Source organism: Chenopodium album, chromosome 26 (genome assembly GCF_948465745.1).
Source record: "Chenopodium album chromosome 26, dcCheAlbu1.1, whole genome shotgun sequence".
NCBI lineage: Eukaryota > Viridiplantae > Streptophyta > Magnoliopsida > Caryophyllales > Amaranthaceae > Chenopodium > Chenopodium album.
The window spans coordinates 8,455,923-8,471,818 of record NC_137859.1 but is presented as its reverse complement, the minus strand read 5'-3'; the positions used below and the strand labels follow the sequence as shown (position 1 = coordinate 8,471,818).

Below are 15,896 nucleotides of genomic sequence, written 5' to 3'. Positions count from 1 at the left end.
TGAATTCACTAAGAGTTTCCTTTAGAAAAATATCCATAGTTTTATAATGTCATACAAATGAGTGTAAAATAGATGAGCTGAGGTAAGTTTTATTATTTTAAAATAAAGAAAGAATATCATCTAAAATAAATAATTAAGGAGAACCTACCTAATATTAAGGGAGGAAATTAAATAAAACATTAAAGAGGAGGGAAATTAAATGGGTTTAGGAGGGAAAAGAAATTAATAGTGATTTTTGCTTTAGTATTAGTTATAGAAATATATGTGTATATTAAAGTATTAGTGAAACCAATTAGGACTGAATTAGATTGTTAATGTTAATAATTGACAATCACTCTCAGTCATCATTCAATAAAAATTATGTGAAGTTTAATTTGTTACAACAACAACCTGTTTTTAATAAAAAGTCAATTAACAAAACAATATCCACGCATGCATGCATGCATACATTTAGCTATCAATGGATGGACCTCTTTTGCTCACTTTTTATCTCCTTCTAAAGTTACTATACGTAGAGAAATTTAAAATATAATACTTCCTCCAATTGTTAGTTGTTTTTAGTCAATATCACACTTTTCATAATGTGTTCTTATTATAGCTAGTATCTTTCAAATTTAAAAAGGCAATATAATACTCAATGTAAATTAACTTAACACGACTACGATCATTAACACAATCTTGTATTTGGAACTAAATTGATACTATCAACGACATTCCGATGACTAAGAGGGTTTTAATTGCTCGAATTTTTGATACCGAGTATTACTTATAAAATCAAGCTTTTTTTTTGCATTACTGCTATTATAAATAAACTACATTTTTTAGCTTTTTAAAAGTAATTTTAAAATTCTTTTATTGAATTCTGGTGATTAAAATTATTTATTCTAGACACTGAAATGTTAACTACTGTATAATACCAAGTTAGCGTCATTTTAATTAGAGACAAGGTTGTGTCAATAAATGTAGTATACATTTAACTTGCGTCATGAGAGTGAGGGATAGCTCAAGTGGTTAGAGCTCCCTCCCAATTCCAGGAAATCCTGGGATCGATTCTCACCCCCGCCCTTATGGCTCTCTAAACACCAAAAAAAAAAAAAAAAAAAAAAAAACTTGCGTCATTCAATGTAATTTTGCCATTTAAGAACTTTTACAATTTACATACAACCTAGTATCTCTTATATAACTTCACCAAAAAAATTATATAGTAGGTGCACTCAAGCCTACTTTTGTTCATTTGATAATTTTTTCTTATTTCAAAATCTTCAAATCTCCAATTCAACAATGCTTACTTTGATTCTACAATTCTTGCAAAAACTCTATTTTTACCCTTCAACATTCCTGTTCCCTTGTTTAATCTTTGTACTTTTTTTGTACAAGAGTCTCTCTGCAAGATATGTCAATGCAAAACTTCAACCACCCTCGCCGCCAAGGCTACCAATAATAGGTAACCTCCACCAAATAGGAGAGTTACCACACCAGTCATTTGCATCATTGTCTAAGAAATATGGCAAGATCATGTTGCTTCATTTCGGGAGCAAGCCAATCCTCGTGGTATCGACACCAGAAGCTGCCTGCGAGATCATGAAAACTCAAGATTTGATCTTTTGCAATAGGCCTGAATTACGCATTCCTAGTAGATTATTCTACGGGTGCAGGGATGTGGGTTTTGCTCCTTACGGCGAACATTGGCGTAGGATGAAGAGTCTTTGCATTACACATCTCTTGTGTAACAAAAAAGTCCGATCATATAGAAAGATGAGAGAAGAAGAAGTTGCTTTAATCGTCGAAGAGATAAAGAAATCATCACAATCTTCATTTGTGAAGTTGAGTGAGATTATTAGTAAACAAACATATGGTTTAATATGTAGGGTAACATTTGGAAGGAAGTATAGTAGTAATGATAATTTAGGAGGTTTCAATTTTAAGAAATTGTTGGATGAAACAATTGTGTTACTCGGAGTTTTTACCGTGGGGGACTACATTCCTTGGCTTAGTTGGGTGGACAGAGTGACGGGTTTAGATGGTCGAGTTGAAAGGGTTGCAAAAGAGTTTAATGAGTCGTTTGACATGCTAATACAAGAACATCAAAATCTTGTAAGTACTAAGAAAAATGCTTCTGATGACCAACAAAGAAAGGATGTTGCTAAAAACTGTATTGAGAGTTTGCTGGAGATTCACATGGAGAATGAGAATGCTGTCACAATGGACGATGTTAAAGCCAATATATTGGTAAGGATTATTTTATTTAACTTTTGTATATGCAAATTCCTAGTTTTTTTTTTTTTTACAAAATTTCCTAGTTTATGAATTTAGGACGATTTGTAACAATTTTGTAATTAAAGTATGTACTAATATCACAAAATCTCCAAAATGCCCATGACTTTTCCTAAATAAAAATATCCCTCTTATAGAAATATTGGTTATAAACTGGCCTCATTTGATTGCATATGAAGTTACAATGTATGAGAATGAAGTTACAAATCGTAGGAAATACAAAGATCATATTTGGTTGATACATAAGAAATTGTTTTTTTTAAATAATTAACTTCTTTTGTATTTTTCAAAATAAAATTAAAAACAAAAAAAAAAACATTTTTTTTTTTTGGTTAAGTTTATGTAACTTCCATCTATTACAACTTTCAATTTTTTTTAAACATTTTGAGGGCAAATATGTAATTTCATCCAAAAAAAATTTTGAGTGATTTAAGGTAGGGCGGAGTGATAGGACTTGTTCTCTTCACCTAAAACAAGTAAATTTGGTCTGAATTTTTTAAGGTATGATCTGATCTGATCTGATTTACCAATTTGACTAAACTTTGACCGCATTTTATACTAATCTATAAAGAAAAATTTTATCAAAATGGATCTTGTTAGATTCGTCTCATCATGAACTTTTTAAATACTACCTCCGTTACATATTATTTGCAACGATTAGACATTTTCCCTCTCTACTTTATGTCAAATCGTTGCAAATAATGTTTAACGGAGGTAGTATGTAATTTTTATAAATTTTTTTTAATACGCAATTAACGAAAAGTAAATGATGATCAAAAGTTCTGATTTGGTCTGATATGAATCTTTCTGATCTGGTCTGATCTGATCTGAATTTATCAAGAATAAAGTTATAAGTATCTAAAATAAGTTGAAAAGAACAAGTCTTTAATTAATTCTCATGTTTTGTAAAAATTTCAATCCCATAAATACATTTCTCATAAATTTATATTTCCTACAACCAAACAAGGCCTACGCCATTACGTAGCAATGTAACAATTTATCAATGTGATTGTATTATGCAGGATTTGTTTGCTGCTGGCAACGACACAACTCGTACATTACTAGAATGGACAATATCTGAGTTACTTAGACATCCCAAAGTCATGAAAAAATTACAAGAAGAATTAAGAACAATTGTTGGAGACAAAAGCACAAATTTAAAGGTAAATGAAGATGATTTGGAAAAGTTACCATATCTAAAAGCAGTGATTAAGGAATCACTTAGACTACACCCTCCAGTTCCATTGTTGGTGTTTCGACAGCCAATGCAGGATGCCAAAATCAACGGTTTCTGTTATACTAATAAGCAATAAACCAGAAATAACTTATCTCTTGATGCGTGAACCAAACTGACAATAGCCGCGTCGTGGAGAACCACTGACCTAAAAGACGATTCCGCGCTACCTCCCGGTGCAGTAGACAATTGCGGTCGCCCTCCAGGATAAGCACGGCGCCGGAGTTTATGTGCACTCACAAACCCGACTGGAACTCAGAATACTCGCCCAGAAAACAGAACAGAAAGAACATGTATTTAGATAAGTTTAGAGAAAAGAGAAGACTGATTGTGTTGTGTGTTTTGGCTAAGAAAACCACCGAATATTTATAGGGTGAAGAGAAAAAACGGAAAGCATGAAAGGTGGGAAGAATCTGGCCAAGAAAACGACCAGATTAATCTGGTCAGTCAACAACTGAGGCAAGAAACAAGGAATTAATCAGTCAGCTACAATCAAGGAATTAATGGCTGATTAATTCTCACAACAGTCAGAAAAGAATAAACCCAACAGACAAAAAAGGAATATTCTGTTTGACAAAGAAAAGGGAAATAAAATTTCTCCAAAAAGATAACAAGGACCCACGCCCGCGCATCGCATTCCCCAAGACCCCAAGTCCCGAGGCCCGAGCCCGAGCCCGACCCGACCCGGCTCGGCTCGGCGCGCGCGCGCGCGTGTGTGTGTGTGGAGTAACACACACCTCCAACTCACTCAACTAAGTAGTGCTAAAGCAATACATTATAAAAACAAGGAAAAACCTTCCTCCCCAATCAATGTGGGACTTTTCCCCTTCCATTTATTTCTCTCTCTCTTTCTCTCTTATTTTTCCCAACACTCTTGTTTTATATCAAGAACTTCCAACAATCCCCCACAGGTTCGAAGATATGAAAAAGAAAGAAAGGAAAAATGAATTCTGGGCAAAACAAAACAATTGCATAAGTGTCAATGTCTCGCGACTTGAATTAACACATAGTGGACATCAAGCTATGATCCCTCACCTAACAAGTGACCTTCGTCTTGAACTCAATAGGGAGTTAGGGACCCGTCACTTTGAGCCACACAATTGAACATGTATAATATTCTGAAATTCCGCGAATAAAGATGACGCATTATACTGGCCATACGTCCAGCCTGGATGCTCATAGGTGCTCTAGAGTATAAGCCCACGAAATACTCATAGGAAGCGGCCACACTTCCACACCTAAGTAGGTGAACTCCATCAAGTGTGAGCTACAACACACCTCCAAAAATATGGATATGGGTTCATTAAGAGCCGTATGCTCAACCTCCTTCTCATATGTAGCTAAGCACAAAACAAACATCTAGAGATGGACAAATAAAATGAAAATGTGCTTCCGAATTATTACATAACGTTCCCCTTTGAACTCATAGTGAGTAGGAGTTCATTATTTCACAATTCATACAACGGGCTTTAGCCCCATCTCTTCCGATGTTTCCAAAACTAGTTTTTTACATAGGCCTTTAGTTAACGGATCCGCAATGTTCTTTTCGGACTTAACATAGTCCAGTGATATCACCCCTTCAGACAACAAATTTCTGACGGCTTTATGCCTCAGACGGATGTGTCTCTTCTTCCCATTATAGGCATGGTTGTGTGCAACAGCAATAGCAGCTTGCGAATCACAATGAAGTGCAACTGAAGGAGCTGGCTTCCCCCACAGTGGAATATCTGCAAGCATGTTCCTCAACCATTCTGCCTCATGACCTGCTAATTCAAGAGCAATAAACTCAGATTCCATAGTAGACATAGCAGTACAAGATTGCTTACAAGATTTCCAGGATACGGCTCCACCCCCAAGGGTGAAGACATAGCCACTAGTGGAGTTAACTTCATCATTATCGGATACCCAGTTGGCATCACAAAAACCCTCCAAAACTCCAGGAAATTTGGAGTAGTGCAAACCCCAATCCATAGTACCCTTAAGGTACCTAAGCAACCTCCTTAGAGCAATCCAATGATCACTGCTTGGATTATGAGTGTACCTGCTCAACCTACTAACAGAATAAGCAATGTCAGGTCTAGTGTAGTTCATAAGAAACATAACACTACCAATAATTCTAGCATATTCAGACTGATTAACTGGATTACCATTATTTTTCCTTAAGTGGAAACTTGGGTCATAGGGAGTCTTAACTGGATCGACATTAAATGAGTCAAACTTTTTAAGAAGTTTTTCAACATAGTGTGACTGATTAAGACAGATGCCATTTGGAGTCCTCTTGATTTTTACTCCCAAAATCACATCTACCTCACCCATGTCTTTCATTTCAAAATTCGAACTCAAAAACTGTTTTGTCTCATTTACACGATCCAAGTTAGTCCCAAAAATCAACATATCATCCACATAAAGACAAATAATTACACACCCATGACTATCATGCTTAAAATAAACACAAGAGTCACCTTCATTAACATGAAAACCATTACCAGTCATAGTCTTATCGAATTTGTCATGCCATTGCTTTGGAGCTTGTTTAAGCCCATACAATGACTTGACTAACTTACAAACCTTCTCCTCTTGTCCTGGAACAACGAACCCTTCAGGTTGGACCATGTAAATCTCCTCATCCAAGTCACCATTCAAAAATGCAGTTTTGACATCCATTTGATGAACAACAAGACCAAAAATGCAAGCAAGAGCAATTAAAGTCCTAATGGTTGCAATTTTAGTAACAGGGGAGTAAGTATCAAAATAATCAATGCCAAACTTTTGAGTAAAACCCCTTACCACTATCCTTGCCTTATACTTGTCTATGGATCCATCGGCCTTTAATTTTTTCCGAAAGATCCATTTACAAGTAATGGGCTTACAACCTCTAGGAAGTTCAACCAATTCCCAAGTGTTATTATTGAGAATTGATTGTAATTCACTATCAATTGCTTCTTTCCAAAATACAGCATCAACTGACCTCATTGCCTCATCATAGGTTCTTGGATCATCTTCCAAAACAAAAATATGCACAAAATCATCATCAATTAAGGAAGATTCAGATAAATAAGAAGTAATAAAATCAGGACCAAAACTATTTTCCTTTCTTGCCCTTTTGCTTCTCCTTGGCTCCAAAACAGAATCATCGTTAGTAATAGGAGCATTAGCAATAGGTAAACTAACAGAACTACTAGCATGCAATTCACTATCATTAGAAGGAGACATTTTCAAAGGAAAAATGTTCTCAAAGAACTCAGCATCTCTTGCTTCAATGATATGACCACCTGCATAAGAATTGTTAGCACCTTTAACAAAGAAACGATAAGCTGCACTTTGATAAGCATAGCCAATAAAAATAGCATCAACAGTTTTGGGACCAATCTTATCCCTCTTGAAGCTAGGTATGCCTACTTTTGCTAGGCACCCCCACACTTTCAAGTATTTCAGGTTTGGCGCTCGACCTTTCCATATTTCGTATGGAGTCTTGTCAAGCTTCTTGTGAGGAACCCTGTTCAAAACATGACAAGCAGAAAGAATAGCCTCCCCCCACATGTTATTAGGAAGCCCAGAACTAATAAGCATAGAATTCATCATATTCTTTAAAGTTCTATTTTTCCTTTCAGCTATACCGTTTTGTTCGGGTGAATAGGGAGCCGTCGTCTCATGAACAATGCCAAGTTGCTCACAAAATGCCTTAAGAGTGTCAGGGCTGTACTCCCCACCCCTGTCACTCCTAACCCTCTTGATCTTTTTGTCCAACTGGTTTTCTACCTCAGCTTTATATTTGAGGAACATTTCCTCAGCTTCGTCCTTAGACCTGAGAAGATAAACCATACAAAAACGTGAACAATCATCAACAAAAGTAATATAATACTTTTTACCCCCTCTACTTTCGTGATTATTAAAATCACCTAAGTCACTATGAACAAGTTCTAGTACTTCAGTCTGTCTATCTACTGATTTAAATGGCTTCTTAGTAAATTTGGCTTCAACACAAACTTGACATTTCGAAAAATCAGTTTTAGAAAAACTTGGAATCAAATTTAAGTGTTTAAGCCTTTTAACAGAATCAAAATTAACGTGACCTAATCTAGCATGCCATAAATCAATAGACTCAGCAATATAAGCAGAAGAAGTACTAGCATTCTTATTCATAGTGTCAATTTTAACATCAAGAGTAAAAAGCCCCCCATTACAAAAGCCCTTCCCCACAAATTCCCCATTGCGAGTAAGAACTAATCTATCAGAATCAAAGGAGAGCTTCAGTCCAGCTTTCATGAGCAAACTGCCAGAAATTAAATTCCTGCGCATTTCTGGAACATGCAAAACATTAGTGAGAGTAAGCAATTTTCCAGAAGTGAGAGCGAGAACGATCTTCCCTTTGCCTTGGATAGAAGCAGAAGCTGAGTTGCCCATGAAGACATTTTCACCTTCAACCTTGTCATAGGTAGTGAACATGTCCTTGTTGGCGCAGATGTGCCTGGTAGCTCCAGTGTCAACAATCCACTCAGCAGCATTACCTGTAAAGTTAGCTTCTAAAACAACAGCAACAATAACGTCAGAATCCTCAATAAGATTTGCTTGACTTTGCCCATTCTTCTTCTTGACCCTGCAATCTCTAGCCCTGTGACCAGTCAAACCACACTCATAACAGATTCCCTTAAACTTGTACTTCTGAATTTTCCCATTAGGCTTAAGGTTACTGTTTTTGGCTTTGGACTGGTTGTTTGATTTGGGTTCAACAAGGTTGGCTTTGGCAGAAGAAGAGGAAGGGAAAACAGAAGGGGTTTTGTCTTTGATACGGTTTTCCTCCTCAATTTTGAGGTGGGCAGCAAGTTCCTCTAAGGTTAGGTCTTTCTTTTTGTGCATGAGTTGGTTACGAAAATCCTTCCAAGAGGGAGGGAGTTTCTCAATAAGAACAATAGCAAGGGTAGTATCACAAATAGACAGACCTTCAGCAGCCATATTAATACAAATACTCTCATAAGCATGAATCTGATCAATAATAGGCTTATCATCAACAACTTGAAAACTTAACCACTTACTAACACAATAACGTTTAGTACCAGCATCATCAGTTCCATATTTTTTCTCTAAAGCATCCCAAATATCCTTAGCATGATAGAAACCCATATAAATATCCAACAGACTATTCGACATATAATGCAACAACATGCCCTTACAAGTTCTATCATCCTTAGAAAACTTAATCTCAGATTCAGACAAATCATCTTTATCAACAGGTTCAACAATATCATCAAGAACATATGCAACATCAATCTGCTCCAAATAAAAATGCATCCTAACAGCCCAACGTTTATAATTCTTTCCATCAAGAGGTTCTAGTTTAGACATATCAGGAACAAGGAATTTGGAAGCCATAATCGTCTTTTAGATTGTTATACTAATAAGCAATAAACCAGAAATAACTTATCTCTTGATGCGTGAACCAAACTGACAATAGCCGCGTCGTGGAGAACCACTGACCTAAAAGACGATTTCGCGCTACCTCCCGGTGCAGTAGACAATTGCGGTCGCCCTCCAGGATAAGCACGGCGCCGGAGTTTATGTGCACTCACAAACCCGACTGGAACTCAGAATACTCGCCCAGAAAACAGAACAGAAAGAACATGTATTTAGATAAGTTTAGAGAAAAGAGAAGACTGATTGTGTTGTGTGTTTTGGCTAAGAAAACCACCGAATATTTATAGGGTGAAGAGAAAAAACAGAAAGCATGAAAGGTGGGAAGAATCTGGCCAAGAAAACGACCAGATTAATCTGGTCAGTCAACAACTGAGGCAAGAAACAAGGAATTAATCAGTCAGCTACAATCAAGGAATTAATGGCTGATTAATTCTCACAACAGTCAGAAAAGAATAAACCCAACAGACAAAAAAGGAATATTCTGTTTGACAAAGAAAAGGGAAATAAAATTTCTCCAAAAAGATAACAAGGACCCACGCCCGCGCATCGCATTCCCCAAGACCCCAAGTCCCGAGGCCCGAGCCCGAGCCCGACCCGACCCGGCTCGGCTCGGCGCGCGCGCGCGCGTGTGTGTGTGTGGAGTAACACACACCTCCAACTCACTCAACTAAGTAGTGCTAAAGCAATACATTATAAAAACAAGGAAAAACCTTCCTCCCCAATCAATGTGGGACTTTTCCCCTTCCATTTATTTCTCTCTCTCTTTCTCTCTTATTTTTCCCAACACTCTTGTTTTATATCAAGAACTTCCAACAGTTTCGACATCGGTGCAGACACTCATGTGTACATAAACGCATGGGCTATACATAGGGACCCGACTTATTGGGACGAACCAATGGAGTTTCGCCCCGAAAGGTTCTTATACACAAGTACGTTCTCTTTCAAAAGACAAGATGATTTCAAGTACATTCCTTTTGGAGGTGGTAGAAGAATTTGTCCTGGGATAGATTTTGCTATGGTTAATGCTGAGCTTATGCTTGCAAATCTCGTCTACGAATTCGATTGGAAAGTGGCAGCTGAATGTGGGGAGCTTGACATGACTGAGACTGTGGGAATTGCAGTTCACAAGCGCGATCCCCTCATGGTTATTGCAACTCCTTATTCAAGCTCATAAGCTAAATTATGTTAATTAATTGCATGCTGTTTAATCAATAGTTTTAAGTGATGTTGGAATGGTTTGTTACTAATTTACTATCATAGGTGCTTTGTAGGTTTATTATTAATATTATGGTTCAATGTCCTACACTAAAATTTGCATGTCCTACAATAATGTGTGGAATATCTCTTGTTCAAACACATGCATTTACTATTTGTGGCATATTTTTCCCAACAAGAACAACTCATGGCCTGTTATAAATACCAACATACGATGATTGTCTATGCACTACCATAACATTCAAGAATCACATGACCAAGTAAGTTATAATGTCAATCATTCCTACACTAACATGTCGTTTAAGAGTCAATTAAAAAGCACTACTAAAATTCAGCTAAATTGCGACCGTTTTTTTACGATCGACCGAAAAACGGTCGCAAAATTCATATTTTGCGACCGTTTTTTATGCGGTCGCAATATTACGACTGCTTTGACAACGGTCGCAAATTTGCGACCGTTTTACGACCGTTTTTAGCCTTTTAGACGGTCGCTAGGATGTTTGAACAATTAAAAATAATTCCAAATTAAAATAAATCGTTTGCGACCGTCAAAGACGGTCGTAAAATGTCATAATCTGCGACCGTCAAAGAGACGGTCATAAATGTCAAAATCTGCGACCGTCTCTGACGGTCGTAAACGTCATAATCTGCGACCGTCTCTGACGGTCGTAAACGTCATAATTTGCGACCGTCAAAGAGACGGTCGTAAACGTCAAAATTTGCGACCGTCTCTGAGACGGTCGTAAATGTCAAAGAGACGGTCGTAAAAGATCCTTTTTTTTAATTAAAAAAATACGGTATAAAAGCATACCTTATTCACAAACCCTAATCTACTTCAAACTCCCACACGCCGCTCACCCCTCCTCTTTCTTTTCTCTCTCCTGCTCTTTCTTTCTTACTTCTCTTTCTCACGCTCCTCTATCTCTTTCTTCTCTTTCTCCATTTTTGTTCACTCTCACGCCCCTCCATCTTCATTCTTTTTTTCTTCTTCATTTTTTTCAGAGTTGTAGTTTTGGTGTACGTATTTTCTTTGACAAACAAATTATGGTATTCGGATTTCTTCAACAAACGAGTTATGGTTTTTCATGGTCAAATTCGACCTTAAAAATTTCAGAATTGGAGTTTTCTTGGTCGAATTTGACCATATAAACCTAAAGAGGAAGATATATTATGAAAGGTATGTTTATTTTTCTGAAAATTTTGTTTATTTTTGAATTTTTTGGTTGAAATTCGTTTTTCGTTCGAATTTCCATGTTTGTTTGATTTTGTTATCGATTTTTAATTGCATTTCTGTTCGAATTCCTTTGATTTTTGTTTTATTTCGAGTTTTTCATAATTTTGTTCGAATTTGTTCTATATTTGTTCGAATTTCATAGATTTTTTGTTTGATTTTTTTGTCGAATTTTTTGTTCGAATTGTGGGTTTAATTGTTGTGGGTTTAATTTTTTTTTTGGGTATAAATTTTGGGCGATTTTTTTACTTAATTTTTGTTCGTTTTTTGGTTTAATTTTTGTGCATTTTTGGGCGATTTTTTTTATTTAATTTTTGTTCGATTTTTTTTTATATAATTTTTGTGCATTTTATTTGTTCGAATTTGTTCGAATTTGTTCGAATTTCATAGATTGTTTGATGATGTTTTATTTCATTTTTGTTTTGTTCAAAATTATGTAGGTGATTTTTTTTTCTTTTTCTGTTTTTCTGGGTTAAAGTTGGGTAGGTGGTGGTGGGTATTGGTGGTTGAAGGTGGGCGAAGGTGATGGTGGGTAGAGGGTGGCGGAGGCGGGTAGTGGTTGTTTAAGAAGGGTAGTGGTGGTGCGTGGTTTAGGTGGGTTCTGGTTTGGGTACGGTGGATCTGGGTTAAGGGTGGGTGGGTGGGTCTTTTTCTTTTATTTTTTGTTTTTTTTAATACTTTTAGCGACGGCTTATGGCGGTCGCTAAATTCAATATTTGCGACCGTTTCATAAGGCGGTCGCAATTTTTAATATTTGCGACCGTTTTTTTAACGGTCGTTGAAAATAGGTAAAACGGCCGTTAAAAATCTGCGACCGTCAAACGGTCGTAATATTATTTTTTTGCGACCATCATAATTACGACCGCCTTGTTGCGACCGTTGACGGTCGCAATTATGTATTGCGACCGTTGACGGTCGCAATTATGTATTGCGACCGTTTTCACTACTTTTTGCGACCGTTTGCGCCGGTCGCAATTTGGCCAATTTTTAGTAGTGAAGAGTACTTGCATGTGTTTAACTTATGGTTGTCATTGTATAGCAACTTCCCGCAGAATGGAGACCATTATTGAATCGAATTGTCGAGACTGTAAGAGTTATGTGAGGTAATTGCGGTCGTTCGTGGGATGTAACTATTCTTGGACATACGGTTCTATCTAGTCGACCAATATATGATTCTTAAGAACGGATGAGATACATTTGTTATGGATAATGTCATTATTGCCGATGAGATTTTGAAGGTATACTATGCTGCAGGCGGGTTATTTTACGTTTGCGTTTATACAACAGAGAATGAGGAAAGTGTTAACACAAATAGGACCCTAATGGCCAGTTAGTACGTGTAAGTGTGAGTAGTGTTTGTTTCAAATTGAAAAAGAAGCAAAGCTCTTTTAGTTTATAATCTAAGTGGGATATTCCTTTTATAGACAATTGATTTTTGATTTTAGGATGAAACCTTGTTATAGACTCCGAGATGTTGGCTTTTGGTTTTTCATACTACTCCACCTTTTTTTTTTTTTTTTTATTTGCATCTCTTTGGATTGCACAAAGTTTTAGGAGAGTAATATAATATTGTGAGTGGGTGAATAAATTATTATAGTAAAAGTAAGATGGAGACCATGAAAGAGAAAGTATGTGATTGAGGATAGATATTTTTATTATTTTAGTGGGACCTTAGAAGAGAAAGAAATGATAAAACAAATTGATTGGGGTTTAATGTAAGAGAGAGAAATGATATAATATACTTTGTTCCTCCGTTTTCTTTTAGATGCAACACACCCTTTAGCGCGGTAATTAAGAAAGGTGCGTGGGGTTTACATGATATAATAAACTTTAAAATAGGATGAGTGGTTGTTAGGAGTGTAATTTAGTGGGTCATGTGCTTTAAATAAGGGAAATAGTATAGTTTTTCCCTAAAGTAACTTTCTTTTTATAGTGTGTTGCAAGTATTGTGACATTTCTTTTTTAAGGAAGTGTTGCAAGTAAAAGAAAACGGAGGAAGTAGTATAAAGTTATCAAATAAAAATGATGCATTTTAAAAAAACACTCCAAAAAGAAAAGTAATGCAAAAAAAAAAAAAAAAAAACGAAGGGAGTACCATTGTTACTAGTGCTGTCAAATTTCAAACCGAAACCGTTTAACTGCCCGAAACCGACCGACCCAAATGAGAACCGAACCGATTAAAAACCGATTTTTTTGAAACCGAAAACCGACCCGAACCGTATTTTAGTAAACCCGAAACCGAATCGACCCGAATAATGTTAAACCGTATAAGAACCGAACCTGTTAACAAACCGAACCAAATATAAACCGAACTGAAAGAAAACCGAACCGAAAAAGAACCGAACCGTATCTAACCCGAAACCGATTCCAACCCGAAACCGTTTAAACTGGCAAAAAAACCGTTTACACCGGACCGTTAGCAAATCTTGCACCGAACCATTTAAAAACCGAACTAATTGTAAACCGAACTGGTTATAAACCGAACCGTTTATGAACCAAACCGCTTCTAAATCGAACCGTTTACCACTACAAGAAATCAGGCAAATAACGACGGATTTCCGACGGAATTCCGTCGTAGTCGATTGTCGCAATACCCTTTGCCGGAAAATCAGCCTTTTCCGATGGAATTTCCGTCGGAAACACTATTCCGACGGAAAAGGGTTCGTCGGAATAGATTTTCAAGCTCAACAAAATACCACTCACCCCAACCACACAAATAAACACTCACCACCAAAAAAGACAGCTTAAAATACTGAAGAAAAAAAAAACACACAAATTCTAGTATACTGTATACCACATGGATGAAAACACAGAGGCAGCAACAACTAAATTGAACAGAAATTGAAATGACTTAACTCAGTACAATCATCCGCAAAACAATTCGCATAATCATAAACCTAATTGCTAACTTGAAAAGGCAATTTGGAAACACAGACATACATTGATCGAGCATGATAAAAATCAAAGAAATCAATCATAAGCAAAGAACAAAGTGTAGTTACAGCAAATAACCTCAATGAATGGGATTCCGATCAAAACCCTAGCATCAAAATAATAATCACTTTCGAAACTGCTGACGGAAATCGGTAGAATGAGAACCGAACAACTGTAGTTGATCAATTCATTTCCGGGGCGGCGTAAGGGGTGGTTAATTGGTCGTTCAGGCCATAGGTGGGACGGGGCTGGGGTTGTTTTTTTTTTTTTTAATTTTTTACAAACCCTGCCCTCCACTAAAACCACCACCGTAATCCACCCTACCCACCACCGCAATTCTCCACAACCCGACTTACAAAGACCCACCACCACAACCCATAACCAACCCAGATCCACCTACCTAACCCTAACCCAAAGCCAGATCCACCAACCTAAACCTAACCCAAACTGTAACCCACCCACCTAACCCAAACCGTAACCCACCCACCTAACCCAAACCTAAACCCCAACCCAGATCTACCCAACTAAACCAAAACCTAATTGATTCCTAACGTACTAAAATATCACAAAAATTCCGACCAAAAAAAAAAATAAAACACAAAACATCAAAAAAAATCCCCAAAACCCAAACTTCAACAGTGACCACCATAGATTTCTAAAAAATTCGAAAAGGACAGTTAAAATAAAAATTAAAAAAAAAATAGATACATACTTGAATTTGATCACTCAAAACCTCGGAATTGGGTTTACAAGGCCAAATTCGACCATGAAAACTCTAGATCTAGAGTTTTTATGGTCGAATTTGACCTTAAAACCGTCGTTTTGCACCATTGATGTTGATGTAGAGTCTGTGTTTGTGTTGTTCACGACGGTGTTGTGGCATCTGGTGGTTGATAGTATTGGCGGTGGTCGTGGTAAATCAAAAGAGGGGGGGGGGGGGAAAGAAGATAAGGAAGATGAGAGAAGAGAGAGGCGAGAAGAAGAAGAAGATGAAAGAGAAAGGGTTTCATGTAAATCTAACCATTGATTTTTTAATCTATGGTTTAGATTGGTGATCTGTGTGTGTTGAGGGAGAAAGAATCTAACCATTGATTTTTTTAATCTATGGTTGAGAGTGGTGATCCATGTGTGTTGTGGGAGAAAAAATCTAACCATTGATTTTTTAATCTATGGTTGAGAGTGGTGATCCGTGTGTGTTTTTGTGTTGTACATTCATCTACAAAAATATTATTCCCTAAATTCTTTAGTATTTTTTTGCCCCATTTGATCGGGATCAGTGCCCAAGACACGTATTAAAACATCTACTAGTATATCTTTATTTTCATACACGTAAAAATTATAAAAACGTTATATTAATAAAATGTATAAATAGATAAATTTAAAAAGATCACTAATAATGAGTCTATAACTTTGTACTAATACATACGAATAACGATGATACGAATATTTAACTATGAGATGGTTAGATGCCATGTGTTAATAATGTGTACATATGATCGATTGAACTAATCAATATTACCTTGTTAATTAGTCATTAGTATTTTCTTTCATTATACAAATCAAAGCACTTTGTAATATCTTCATAATTTCATGAAA

The 15,896-nt window shown here is 36.5% G+C and overlaps 1 pseudogene; it reads left to right on the top strand.

Moving 5' to 3' along the window:
- Positions 1-1,281: 1,281 nt before the first annotated feature.
- Positions 1,282-10,094, top strand: LOC145616746 (cytochrome P450 736A117 pseudogene; annotated as a pseudogene).
- The last annotated feature ends 5,802 nt before the right edge of the window (positions 10,095-15,896 follow it).